This window comes from Somniosus microcephalus, chromosome 11, assembly GCF_052327205.1.
Source record: "Somniosus microcephalus isolate GS21.2 chromosome 11, FLI_Smic_1.0, whole genome shotgun sequence".
In the NCBI taxonomy this organism is placed as follows: domain Eukaryota; kingdom Metazoa; phylum Chordata; class Chondrichthyes; order Squaliformes; family Somniosidae; genus Somniosus; species Somniosus microcephalus.
This window is the reverse complement of record NC_140997.1, coordinates 225096770-225110102: the sequence shown is the minus strand read 5'-3', so window position 1 is coordinate 225110102 and position 13333 is coordinate 225096770. Positions and strand designations below refer to the sequence as shown.

At 45.9% G+C, this 13333-nt stretch overlaps 1 long non-coding RNA gene across 1 annotated transcript; it reads right to left on the bottom strand.

The window, feature by feature from the left end:
* Positions 1 to 1785: 1785 nt before the first annotated feature.
* Positions 1786 to 7857, bottom strand: LOC147111289 (uncharacterized). The gene is made up of 2 exons (XR_015080116.1): positions 7514 to 7857; positions 1786 to 3159 (listed from the first exon to the last, which is right to left on the bottom strand). It is a non-coding gene; the product is annotated as an uncharacterized LOC147111289 (long non-coding RNA).
* Positions 7858 to 13333: the final 5476 nt, after the last annotated feature.

Here is a 13333-nt window from a genome sequence, read left to right as displayed (position 1 = left end):
GAGTCCGATTCAGACGCTAGCAGTAATGAACTGGCTGGCTTAAGCAGTATTGAACTGGCTAGCTTAAGGGTACTCAACGTTGGTAAGGGTGCAGACCTCCAGACAATTTGGGTTACTCTTCAGATAGAAGGAGTCAAGTAAAAATGGAATTGGACACTGGATCGGCATTGTCGGTCATGAATAAGGAAGATTACAGAAGGTTATTCCAACATATTCCCCTACAGGATACGGAGATTATATTGACAACCTACACGGGGCAGAGAGTGTACCCCATCGGGACAATAAAGGTTGCAGTGGCCAACAAGGGCGAAGGAAGTCAAATAATGGACTTATATGTGCTACCGGAGGGAGGTCCACCACTACTAGGCCGGGAGTGGTTTAGAAACATAAATATGGACTGGCATTCGCTAAAAGCCATAAAGAGTGAGAACTCGGTGCAGATAATCAGCCCAGACTCTAGAACTGATGATGGTAAGACCAACCCATGTGCAAAAGACAAAGTTTCAGCACAGAATTCCACTGAGCAACAACAACATAGTTTAACAGAGAATTCTGAGTCTGTCAAGTCTACTGATATGCACATTTTTGAGGGACACTGGGCTCGAACTCAACTCCATTTCAAACTACAACAGCAATTAGAACAAATGATTCGCCGTTTTGAGCAAGAGATGAATGAAATAAAAAAGTTCTTTGTTACAGAGTGGGAGAATCTGGAAAGTCAACAGAAGCAACTGATGGAGAAAATGGAGCAGGAGCACACCAACCATCTGCGCGAGGAGGCCGAACGAATCAAAGCTGATTCAGGTTCTGAAGGTGCGTGCCATAATCTGGTGTCAGAAGAGTTAACGGTCAGCCAACTCCTTCATATGCTGAGGGACAAGACTCTGAAATGGGAAAAACTTGAACACGAGCTGCGATCTTCAAAGGAAAAGGGTTCGGAGCTCTCAAAAGTCATTGAGATGGCTGATGTGACGACACAGACTGAAACGACTGCAACAGAGCAGCCATTGGATGCCAAAAGTACGCTGACTCACGTCAATGTAGAACAACAGACCGCTGAAACAGCTGCTCCGGTAGAGGGATTGCATAGTCCGATCAATCAATCTCCAAAGGAAGTTGAAGTATTAAAATCACAAATGAGGTCACTAGTAAACGACTTGCTGAAAGCCCAGAAAAAGCTGGATGCAGAGGTACACATGAAGAAGTCTCTTCAGGAAAGATGTCTGGATTTGGAACAAGAGCTGGCTAACGTCCAGCTGGGTATGGAGGAAATAGACGACCCTCTCACTGGTCTAGCTCAGGACGACACCGAATATTACGATGTCCTGTCCTGCCCAGCTTGTAACTTCGACTCCCAAAGTGCAGAAATCATGGAGGAGCACCAAAAGTCTACGGAACATCGGGAGAAGCTGGCTCTACGACGGAAACAGGAGGAAGAGAAGGAGGAACTGCGCATGCAGCTGGCAGCTGTGGCAGCTGACAATGGAGCCCAGAGAGTCTCCAAGAAGCAGAAAAGGAAAAGTAAAAACAGAAGATGACCCATCTGAACCATTATCACCTCTACCAGATCACACACGTGGTCCCTCCGAACGGAGCCAAATCAGTTCGGAAGTTCAAGCGGTTAAATCCATGAAAGGACTATTGAATGAGTAACGTGAACCGACTACACCACAGAGATTGAATCTGTGAACTGTTTTCCGCAGAGACTGAATCTGTGATATGTTACGTTAAACATGAAGTTATATATGTATATATGTTATTACGTTATGTTAAATGGGGGGGATGACTATAAAGCTAAGAAGGGAGGAGTGTTGTGTATGTAACCTGTTCCACCTTAAGAGAGCTTAAGCCTGTTCCACCTTAAGAGATGTACTACTTTCTCAGGCTGCTGTAGACGTAATACCGGGGGTGAACACACCGGTATATAAGCACTGTGCAGTAATCTTGTATTCAGTATAGTCCCTACCTCCAACCAGTAAAGACCTGTTTTATTGTTACTCATTAGTCTGTGTCTTAATTAACTAAATAATTCACAGACTTAACAGATAGGTAACCAAAGCTGACCACTAGGCAGAGGAAAGAATTTACTGTTGTACAGATAATCTTTATCTACAGATCACTGGTTACTTTAAACTTGGTTACTTCCAACTTGCTGTATTAAAGGAATACACGTTACTGGCTGGTACACAAAAAGGTATTATTCCTATGCAAATACATCTTATTTCCAAAGCACTTGGAAACCATTTAACACCTAGTGGGTCATCTTGACCTTGTGCGATAGTGTAAAGTGGGTGATAGCGAATCAGCAGGCCGGTTTTACATCAATGGAAATAAAGCTCGGGAGAGATGTAAAACGGGCGGCCGATTCGCTATTGCCCCTTTTACACCATCGCGCAAAGTCAAAGCTACCCCCACACCAGAGGCTTTGGCCTGAAATCAATCAAATTAAGGTTAAAGTTATAGGTGCCGCTGGGCAATTGTCTGACTTTATAAGGAGGTTCAGGAAACAATCACATTAAACTGATCACCTTTTGTTTTCTGTATCTTCCACTTTTAACCTAACTGTTGGCTGGTCAACATGCCCTGTGTTTTACATTCCTCGCTATTCTGCTGCAGTTGTGAAAAATCTAGATTTTACATTTTAAAATTCATTCTTAGGATGTGGGCGTCGCTGGCAAAGTCGGCATTTATAGCCCATTCCTAGTTGCCCCTTGGCATCGCTGGCAAGGTCGGCATTTATAGCCCATCCCTAATTGCCCTTGAGAAGGTGGTGGTGAGCCGTCTTCTTGAACCGCTGCAGTCTGTGTGGTGAAGGTGCTCCCACAGTGCTGTTAGGGAGGGAGTTCCAGGATTTTGACCCGGCGATGATGAAGAATCGGCGATATACTTCAAAGTCAGGATGGTGTGTGACTGGGAGGGGAACTTGGAGGTGGTGGTGTTCCCATGCGCCTGCTGCCCTTGTCCTTCTAGGTGGTAGAGGTCGCGGGTTTGGGAGGTGCTGCCTTGGCGAGTTGCTGCAATGCATCTTGTAGATGGTACACACTGCAGCCACGGTGCGCCGGTGGTGGAGGGAGTGAATGTTTAAGGTAGTGGATGGGGTGCCAGTCAAGCGGGCTGCTTTGCCCTGGATGATGTCGAGCTTTTTGAGTGTCGCTGCAGCTGAAAGCGTAAATCATTATTTATCATTTCCATGAAGTGTCCTGGCTATCAATGCCTGCTGTGACCTCCTCCATAACCAACACAGCAAAACTGAAATAAACTGCTTAGCAACTGCACAGTGTCAGCTGTGGCTCAGTTGGTAGCCCTCTCGCTCCTGAGTTATGAAGGTTGTGGGTTCAAGTCCTACTCCAGGGACCCTTGAGCGCATTAAAGCTAGGCTGACACTCCAGTGCAGTGCTGAGGGAGTGCTGCACTGTCAGAAGGTGCCGTCTTTCAGATGAGACGTTAAACCAAGGCCCCACTGAGGTAGATGTAATTTTTTGAAAAATAAATGTCAACATTTTAACACGGGCCAAAATTTACCTAAACTAATTTTAAATGTATGTGTATGTTTTAATCATTTAAAAAATTTTATTTAAACAATTATTGTAATCCTTACACTGGTAAAAGAGGGCCTGTTTTTACCTGGCGTAAGGGTTTTGTGGGCTATCGCTGGGCAGTAGTTGGGCAAACAGATCAACTTTGTGCCAGCAAAAGTGTTTTTTGCAGCGGAGGCGAAGGATCTGTCAATGCGAAACTTGACAGATCGCAAGTTCTGGGTTTCCGCGCTTACGCAGCGCATGCGGAAATCCGGAACCCACGGGGCCATTCTGAGGACTTACGACGGCCCCACAAAATCCGGGCCGTCATGACTATTGGGAAGGACTGAACAGGCTGGGGCTCGTTTTTCCAGAAAGGAGATGGCTGAGGGGGTGGGTTACCTGATAGAGGTCTTTAAAATTATGAAGGGGTTTGATGATGTAGAGAAGGTGTTTCCACTTACAGGGGAGACCAGAACTAGGGATCATAAATATAAGACAGTAATAAATCCAGTAAGGAATTTCGGAGAAACTTCTTTATCCAGAGAGTGGTGAGAATGTGGAACTCGCTACCACAGGGAGTGGTTGAGGCGAATAACACAGATACATTTAAGGGGAAGCTAGATAAGTATATGAGGGAGAAAGGAGTAGAAGGATATGTTGATAGGGTGAGATGAAGGGTGGGAGGAGGTTCGTGTGGAGCATAAACACCGGCATGGACCAGTTGGGCCGAATGGCCTGTTTCTGTGCTGTAGATTCTATGTAAAAACATATCTATGTAAGTAAGCAAAAGAGAAAAAGATATGCAATAGAGAAGGGTTCTGCTAATGTCAAAAGCAAAATATCACGGATGCTGGAAATCTGAAATCTAAACAGAAAGTGTTGGAAACACTCAACAGGTCAGGCAGCATCTGTGGCAAGAGAAACAGAGTTAACGGCCTCGATATTAACCCTCCCCTGCCCTCCATATCTCTCCCGATTGCCAGGGCTGCTGGTTTTCCCACCCGGCAGATAGCCAGACGTCTTTGACATCCACCTGAGTGGGCAGACTGGGCCTCGGGTTAATGTCTCATCCGAAAGACGGCACCTCCGACAATGCAGCACTCCCTCAGCACTGCACTGGAGTGTCAGCCTGGATTATGGGCTCAAGTGTGTCTGGAGTAGGCCTCAAACCCAAAACTTGAACCCATGGCTCAGTTGGTAGCACTCTCACCTAGAGTCAGAAGGTTGTGAGTTCATAGTCCTACTCCAGAGACTCATGCCCATAATCCAGATTGACACTGCAGTGCAGTACTGAGGGAGTGACGCACTGTCAAGTTACTGTCCTTCACATGCAACCTTAAACTGAGGCCTTGTCTGCATTCTCAGGTGGACACAAAACCTCCCATGGCACTATTTTGAAGAAGAGCAGGGGAGTTCTTCCCCAGTATCAATACTGATCCCTCAACCAACATCACTGAACAAACAGATTATCTGATCCTGATCACATTGCTGTTTGCGGGACTTTGCTGTGTGCAAATTGGCTGCTGCGTTTCCTACATTACAGCAGTTCATAAGAACATAAGAACATAAGAAGTAGGAGCAGGAGTAGGCCATACGCCCCCTCGGGCCTGCTCCGCCATTCAATAGGATCATGGCTGACCCGAACCTAGACTCACGTCCACTTCCCTGCCCGCTCCCCATAACCCTTAATTCCCTTATCAGCTAGGAAACTGTCTATCTCCGTTTTAAATTTATTTAATGTCGCAGCTTCCACAGCTCTCTGAGGTAGCAAATTCCATAGATTTACTACCCTCTGAGTGAAGAAGTTTCTCCTCATCTCAGTTTTGAAAGGGCAGCCCCTTATTCTAAGATTATGCCCCCTAGTTCTAGTCTCACCCATCAGTGGAAACATCCTCACCGCATCCACCCGATCAAGCCCCCTCACAATCTTATATGTTTCGATAAGATCGCCTCTCATTCTTCTGAATTCCAATGAGTAGAGGCCCAACCTACTCAACCTTTCCTCATAAGTCAACCCCCTCATCTCCGGAATCAACCGAGTGAACCTTCTCTGAACTGCCTCGAGAGCAAGTATATCTTTTCTTAAATATGGAAACCAAAACTGTACGCAGTATTCCAGGTGTGGCCTCACCAGTGCCCTGTATAACTGAAGCAAGACTTCCCTGCTTTTATACTCCATCCCCCTTGCAATAAAAGTCAAGATTCCATTGGCCTTCCTGATTACCTGCTGTACCTGCATACTAACCTTCTGTGTTTCATGCACCAGGACCCCCAGATCCCTTTGTACTGTAGCACTTTGCAGTTTCTTTCCATTTAGATAATAACTTGCTCTTTGATTTTTTCTGCCAAAGTGCATAACCTCACACTTTCCAACATTATATTCCATCTGCCAAATTTCTGCCCACTCACTTAGCCTGTCTATGTCCTTTTGCAGGTTATTTATGTCCTACTCACTCACTGCTTTCCCTCCCATCTTTGTTTCGTCAGCAAACTTGGATACGTTGCACTTGGTCCCCTCCTCCAAATCGTTAATATAGATTGTAACGAGTTGGGGTCCCAGCACTGACCCCTGCAGAACACCACTAGTTACTGATTGCCAACCCGAGAATGAACCATTTATCCCAACTCTCTGTTTTCTCTTAGATAGCCAATCTTCCACCCATGCCAGTATATTACCCCCAATCCTGTGATTTTTTATCTTGTGCAGTAATCTTTTGTGTGGCACCTTGTCAAATGCCTTTTGGAAGTCCAAATACACCACATCCACTGGTTCCCCTTTATCCACCCTGTTTGTTACGTCCTCAAAGAATTCGAGCAAATTTGTCAAACATGACTTCCCCTTCATAAAACCATGCTGACTCTGTCTGATTAAATTATGCTTATCCAAATGTCCTGTTACTGCTTCCTTAATAATGGACTCCAACATTTTACCAACCACAGATGTTGGGCTAACTGGTCTATAGTTTCCAGCCTTTTGACTACCTCCCTTTTTAGATAAGGGCGTTACATTAGCAGTTTTCCAATCTGCTGGGACCTTTCCTGAATCCAGGGAGTTTTGGAAAACTACCACCAATGCATCCGCAATCCCTACCATTACTTCTCTCAAGACCCTAGGATGTAAGCCATCAGGTCCAGGGGATTTATCCGCCTTAAGTCCCATTATCTTACCGAGCACCATCTCCTTAGTGATTTTAATCATGTTTAGCTCCTCCCCCACTATAGCCCCCTGTTTGTCCAGTGTTGGGATATTTTTAGTGTCCTCTACTGTAAAGACTGATACAAAATATTTGTTCAGCATATTTGCCATCTCCATGTTCCCCACTACTAATTTCCCGGTCTCGTCCTCTAAGGGACCAACATTCACTTTAGTCACCCTTTTTCTTTTTATATAACTGTAGAAACTCAATCTGTTTTTTTATTTTTTGCTAGTTTACTTTCATAATCTATCTTCCCTTTCTTAATTAATCTTTTAGTTATTCTTTGCTGGCTTTTAAATGCTTCCCAATCTTTTATCCTCCCACTAGATTTGGCTACTTTATATGCCCTTGTTTTCAGTCGGATACTATCCTTTATTACTTTACTTAGCCACGGATGGCTGTCTTTTCTTTTATGCCCCTTTTTCCTCAGTGGAATATATTTTTCTAGAAAGTTGTGAAATATATCCTTGATTGTACACCACTGCTCCTGTACCGTCTTACGCCTTAATCTATTTTCCCAGTCCACTTTAGTCAACTCTGCTCTCATACCTTCATAGTCTCCTTTATTTAAGCTTAGTACGCTGGTTTGAGATCCAACTCTCTCACCCTCCAATTGAATTTGGAATTCAACCATGTTATGGTCACTCATACCAAGAAGTACTTCATTGGCTGTAAAGCACTTTGGGACGTCCTGAGGTTGTGAAAGGTGCAATATAAATGCAAATCTTTTTTTCTTTATTATTCTTCACATGATGGCTATGGTTAGAGAAATGGTGAAGATTCAGAGAACCATACCTGTGTTAAAGCACTTTTACATTCACGGAGTGCCATTGATGATGGGGCAGGCCAATATTCCAATTGTCTTGGGCACCCTCTGATGTAAGGCCGGGGTCTTCTGTAGTCCCGATGACACCGGGGACCCAGATTTTCCTGAGTCCAGCAAACTGCTGTTGGGTCTTCACACAAAGCTGGACATTGATTGGATTGCAGCGAGCAATGGTTGGGGTTGCGGGGGCTTGTTCTGGAGCAGTAGCTGGCAGTCATGTGGAGCCAAACATTTGTGGCTTGAGCGCCGCATCGCAAGAACCCCCAAGCTAAACATAAAAACACTTTGCGTCAGCCCATTTCACTTGCGGCCCAGATCAGAGCCAGCCCATTTAGGAGGTCGATTGCGAGACCGCTCGCAATCATTTACATGTCTGGTTGGGCTCGGGATTCATGTCACTTTCCATCTGCTGTTTGTCATCATTAGTTGGTGTCCAGCCACCACTCTTGACACGGGAACACCGCAAGTAACTTTACCCCGAGGAACAGATGTGACATCACCTCGTTTGCACCAGCCCTCAAGATCTTTCCCTGGCCCTGTATTGCGTCACATTAACAACCAGAACACATATTTTACATTGCTGGGCTATTCGTGCTTAGCGTAGATGGGCATTGAATCAATAATTGACAGAATATGCTCGGAAATTTCTTTCCTGGTATAATTTTTACTTATTGATAGTCTCTTGACACTTCTATAATTGATAAGCCTCCTGATTTATCCAGGAGGGTCCTATTACCCTGGCATGAAATATATCCACCCATGTAACATGTCCCTCCATCAGTGAGTCCATCTTAGTATAGATTCTCCCCGGCTTCAATATAGTAAAGTTGCTGGCTGAATTAAAGCTTTTCTAACCCTAAACTGGAGAGGTTTTTGTTGTGTATGTACCTTTAAGGGAATAACTGGTCTCAGACTGCAGTACCGGCAGTGACCACCTCTGTATAAAAGGCACTATCAGCCTCTGTAGTTTCAGTTTCCCGTTTGTCTCCATTCAGTAAAGACTTGTTATGATCAACTCCTGCTGTCCGTGTCTCAATTATACACGGACATAATATTGGCGACGAGCAGATACGAACTTACCTACAGTCTGCACCACCTCCTGGGATCCATTCCTGAAGTGAAGTGAGCAGAGGTCGAGGCCAGAAGGAAGAAAGAAGCAGTAGAAACGGGCGTCGACCGTGGGCATCCGCCCCTGAGTCAGCGGAGTTGAAGATTGCTGGAGAAGCTGTCGAGAGCGGGGTTTGGTTCCTGTCGACGGTGCTTCAGCTAATCGGGCTGGTGGCAGGTAGTACACTGATCCTTCCTGGGCTGCGGCGGTCTAGAAGTCGAGCGGGTGGCTTGCAACGGGGCCAAGCAGCGTTGTCGGGAAGAGGAGAGAGAGAGAGGGTGGAGCAAACAGGGCGCGGCCGGTGCTACGAAGCCGGGCTGCGTACAGACCCGAGAAGAGTGAGGCAAGAGTCCCACAGGGTTGTTCCACGACGGGAAAATAATAAAATAACAAAGGAAATATATATAAATCGCGCAGGAAGCCGCGAGGAGCTGCAGGTTGCAACGGAAACCACGGAAAGCAGCGCTAGCAACAGCGGGGAAGAAGGCAAAGCGCGGGAAGTGCCATTTTGCTAAACCGGGGAAGAAGGCAAAGCGCGGGAGGCGCCATTTTAGATTTCCAAGATGCCGAAGACTGGCTGTATCACTGCCTTTGATAATGCAATAGAGGACTGGACCACGTATATGGAAAGAGTCGAGGTATATTGCGAGGCAAACGAAATAGCCGATGAGAAAAAAGCATCAGTACTGCTAAACTTATTGGGCGCAAGAACGTACGGCCTATTGTGGGACCTGATTGCTCCAGCCAAACCGAAGGCGAAGAGTTTTAACGAAATTGTTGCTATCCTACAGGAACACCTAAACCCTGCACTGCTGCTGATAGCAGAAAGATTTAAATTCCACAGGAGAACTCAGCATAAAGATGAGAGCAATGCTGAGTACCTTACGGAACTATGCAAGCTATCAAAGCACTGCCAGTTCGGAGCAGGACTGGCAGATACCCTACGGGACAAATTTGTCTGTGGACTCCTGAGTGAAGGAACCCAAAAGAGGTTACTCTCAGAGAAAGAGCTGACGCTAGATAAGGCTTTCAGCATGGCAGTATCGTACGAAGCAGCAGCATGGGGAGCTGCGGAAATACAACAAAAGCCACAGGAATACGGCACCCACGAAATGACACGGGGATTTGCAAAATGTTATCGCTGCGGTAGAACTAACCATGACCAGAAGGACTGCTGGTCCAAGAACAAAATATGCAGGCAATGCGGAAAGATGGGACACATTGCACGAGTTTGCAGGTCTGGGAAGAAGACCAACGACAACAAAAAGGCTACTAAGGAACCGTACAGGAAAGTACAAAAGATGACGGACAGTAGTTCCGAAGACCAGATAAGCGATAGTGAATCCGGGAATAAGAGACTAAGCTGTCTCAAACTTCACAACGTAATCGCAAAAGAGGATCACCGAACCATTTGGGTCACCCTCACGATAGCAGGGTCCCAAGTCAAAATGGAATTGGATACAGGATCAGCTCTAACCGTCATGAATCGACAAGACTACGAGCGGCTATTCTCACACATACCCTTGAGAGAGACATCCATTGTCTTGAGGACGTATACGGGGCAAAAAGTATACCCCAGAGGAAAATTAAGGGTGCCTGTCGAATACAACGGCAAGAAAATACGGAAATTGTATCTCTACATTCTGCAAGATGGTGGGCCACCGTTATTGGGACGTGAATGGATCAGAAAGATAAGTTTAGACTGGCACTCCATTAAGGCACTGACGGTGGCGGGTAAAAAAGATGACGATGTCACTCCTGGACGATTGTCAACAATCTTAGCTGACGCCAAAGAGGTATTTCAACAAGAACTGGGCACTCTTAAAGGCGTAACCACCTCGATAAAAATAGAGGAAAATGCAATTCCCAAGTTTTTCAAAGCAAGACCGGTACCATATGCAATTCGCCCAGCCGTCGAGGCAGAGCTGGAGCATCTGGAGAATGCAGGCGTGTTATCTAAGGTAGACTGGAGCGAGTGGGCGACACCCATCATTCCTGTCATGAAGAAAACGTTAAGCAATAAGCCTGAGGAGCCAAGGAAGGTTCGCATCTGTGGGGACTTCAAGGTGACGGTGAACCCAGTCCTTCACACAGTACACTATCCTCTTCCAAGGATAGAAGATATCTTCGCCTCACTATCTGGAGGGAAGCGTTTTACAAAAATTGACCTAGCACAAGCATATTTGCAGATGGAGGTTGAAGAATCCTCTAGGAAGTATCTCACGATAAACACTCATAAAGGTCTTTACCAGTATAATCGACTGGTATTCGGAGTAGCATCAGCTCCGGCGATATGGCAAAGGGCGATGGAACAAGTCCTGCAAGGGATTCCGGGAACTCAGTGTTACTTAGACGACATCCTAGTGACAGGTGAAGATGACAGTGAACACCTTAACAACCTAGAACAGGTGCTCACTAGACTACATGAACATGGGCTACGAGCCAACCGCCCCAAGTGCGAGTTTTTTAAGAAACAGATATCGGATTGTGGCCACGTGATTGATGAAGAGGGGCTACATAAGTCCCCTGACAAAATTGAAGCGGTTGTTAAGGCCCCAGCGCCTGAAAATGTATCGCAACTGAGGTCATTCCTCGGATTGGTGAATTACTACCATAAGTTTTTACCGAATTTGTCCACAATTCTGCACCCACTGAACGCCCTACTACGAACGGGAGTAGCATGGCAATGGAGCAATGACTGTAAGCGGGCCTTTCAGAAGAGTAAGGACCTAATCACTTCAAGGGAAGTATTGGCTCACTACAACCCATCACTACCGATAAGACTGGCGTGTGATGCGTCTCCCTACGGTATTGGGGCGGTACTGTCACATAAATTCCTTGATGGGTTAGAGAGGCCGATAGCTTTTGCGTCACATTTGTTAACTTCGGCCGAGCGTAACTACGCCCAGATTGACCGAGAGGCCCTCAGCCTAGTGTGGGGGGTGAAGAAGTTCAATCACTACCTGCACGGTCAAAAATTTACTCTACTAACTGATCATCAACCTCTTGTCTCCATTTTCAACCCTCAGAAGAGCGTACCGATAATGACAGCACAACGGCTACAGAGGTGGTCCCTTTTCCTTGGGGCACACCAATATGACATCGAGTACAAAGGAACTAAACAGCATGGGAATGCTGATGGATTGTCGCGCCTACCGTTGCCGATGGTGGAAGAAGAACTTGCAGTGGATCCAATGGAGATATTCCACTCGACTATAGTCGAATGTCTCCCTGTGACGAATGCAAGCATAGAAAAGGAAACACGGAATGACCCGACACTATCCCGGGTCTATGATTTAACGGTGAAGGGATGGCCAGCACATGGCGAACCACTGCTGCCAGCATTCTCGCCGAGAAGAGAACAGCTGTCAGTGTGCAGAGGAATCTTGATGTGTGGATCCAGAGTAGTAATTCCACCTAAGTTGATGGATAGAGTGCTCAATGAGCTTCATGAGGGTCATCTGGGTGGGATAAAAATGAAGAACTTAGCCAGAGCGTTTGTGTGGTGGCCAGGAATCGATAGAGAAATCGAAGAGATGACCAAGAGCTGTACAGGATGCCAGAAGGTCCAAAACGCCCCACCACAAGCTCCTCTACATCCATGGGAGTGGCCCTCATCTCCATGGCAAAGGGTGCACATTGATTTTGTTGGTCCCTTCATGTACTCGATGTTTTTAATTGCGGTGGATGCACATTCAAAGTGGCCAGAGGTAATAAAAATGTCCTCAACCACCACAGAAAAAACTATCACAGTCTTACGAACCATATTCGCCAGGAATGGGTTGCCTGAACAGATTTGCTGTGACAATGGACCACAGTTTGTGTTTGAAGAGTTCCGGAGGTTCTTAAAGAACAATGGTGTTAAGCATTACACATCCGCCCCATATCATCCAGCCACTAATGGATTGGCCGAGAGGTTTGTTCAAACATTCAAGAAGGCTATCAAGGCAATGTGTAATGAAGATATACCCCTACAACACAAGGTGGACAACTTCTTGTTTGCCTACCGGAATGCGACACATGCGGTTACCAACCAAACTCCTGCCATGATGTTCTTCAATCGAAGACTACGATGCCGCTTGGATCTGGTTAAGCCGAACATCAGAAGAGATGTGGAGAACAGGCAGTTTCAGAATATGAATGAAAGACCGACCAGGAGCTTTAAGATAGGTCAACCAGTGTTGGCCCGGGACAACCTCACAGAGAAATGGCAGCCAGGAACGATTTGTACACGGCAAGGACCCCTCATGTATACCGTGGACGTTGGAGAGAACATTGTAAGACGCCATGCTGACCAGATTCTAGAGTCACTGGAAAACGTCAACTCCACACCACGATCTGATACACCTGGCGATGAAACTGATTTACCAATTGCATCTACCGCAGAATCGGCGATATTGGAAGCAGGTAAACTAAACAACGACATTGATCCCGACTCAACCTTGCCAGTAGAACCTGATACCCCAAAGAGGCGTTATCCAGACAGAATCAGCAAGCCTCCTCAAAGACTGAACTTATAATTGTTTAACCTCAACCAATGTATCTAGCAACCGTAATTGTGATTGTAATTAGTTATCATTTAGTTGTTAAATGAATGTTATGTGCTGTTTATCTAAAAGGGGAGGAATTGTTGTGTATGTACCTTTAAGGGAATAACTGGTCTCAGACTGCAGTACCGGCA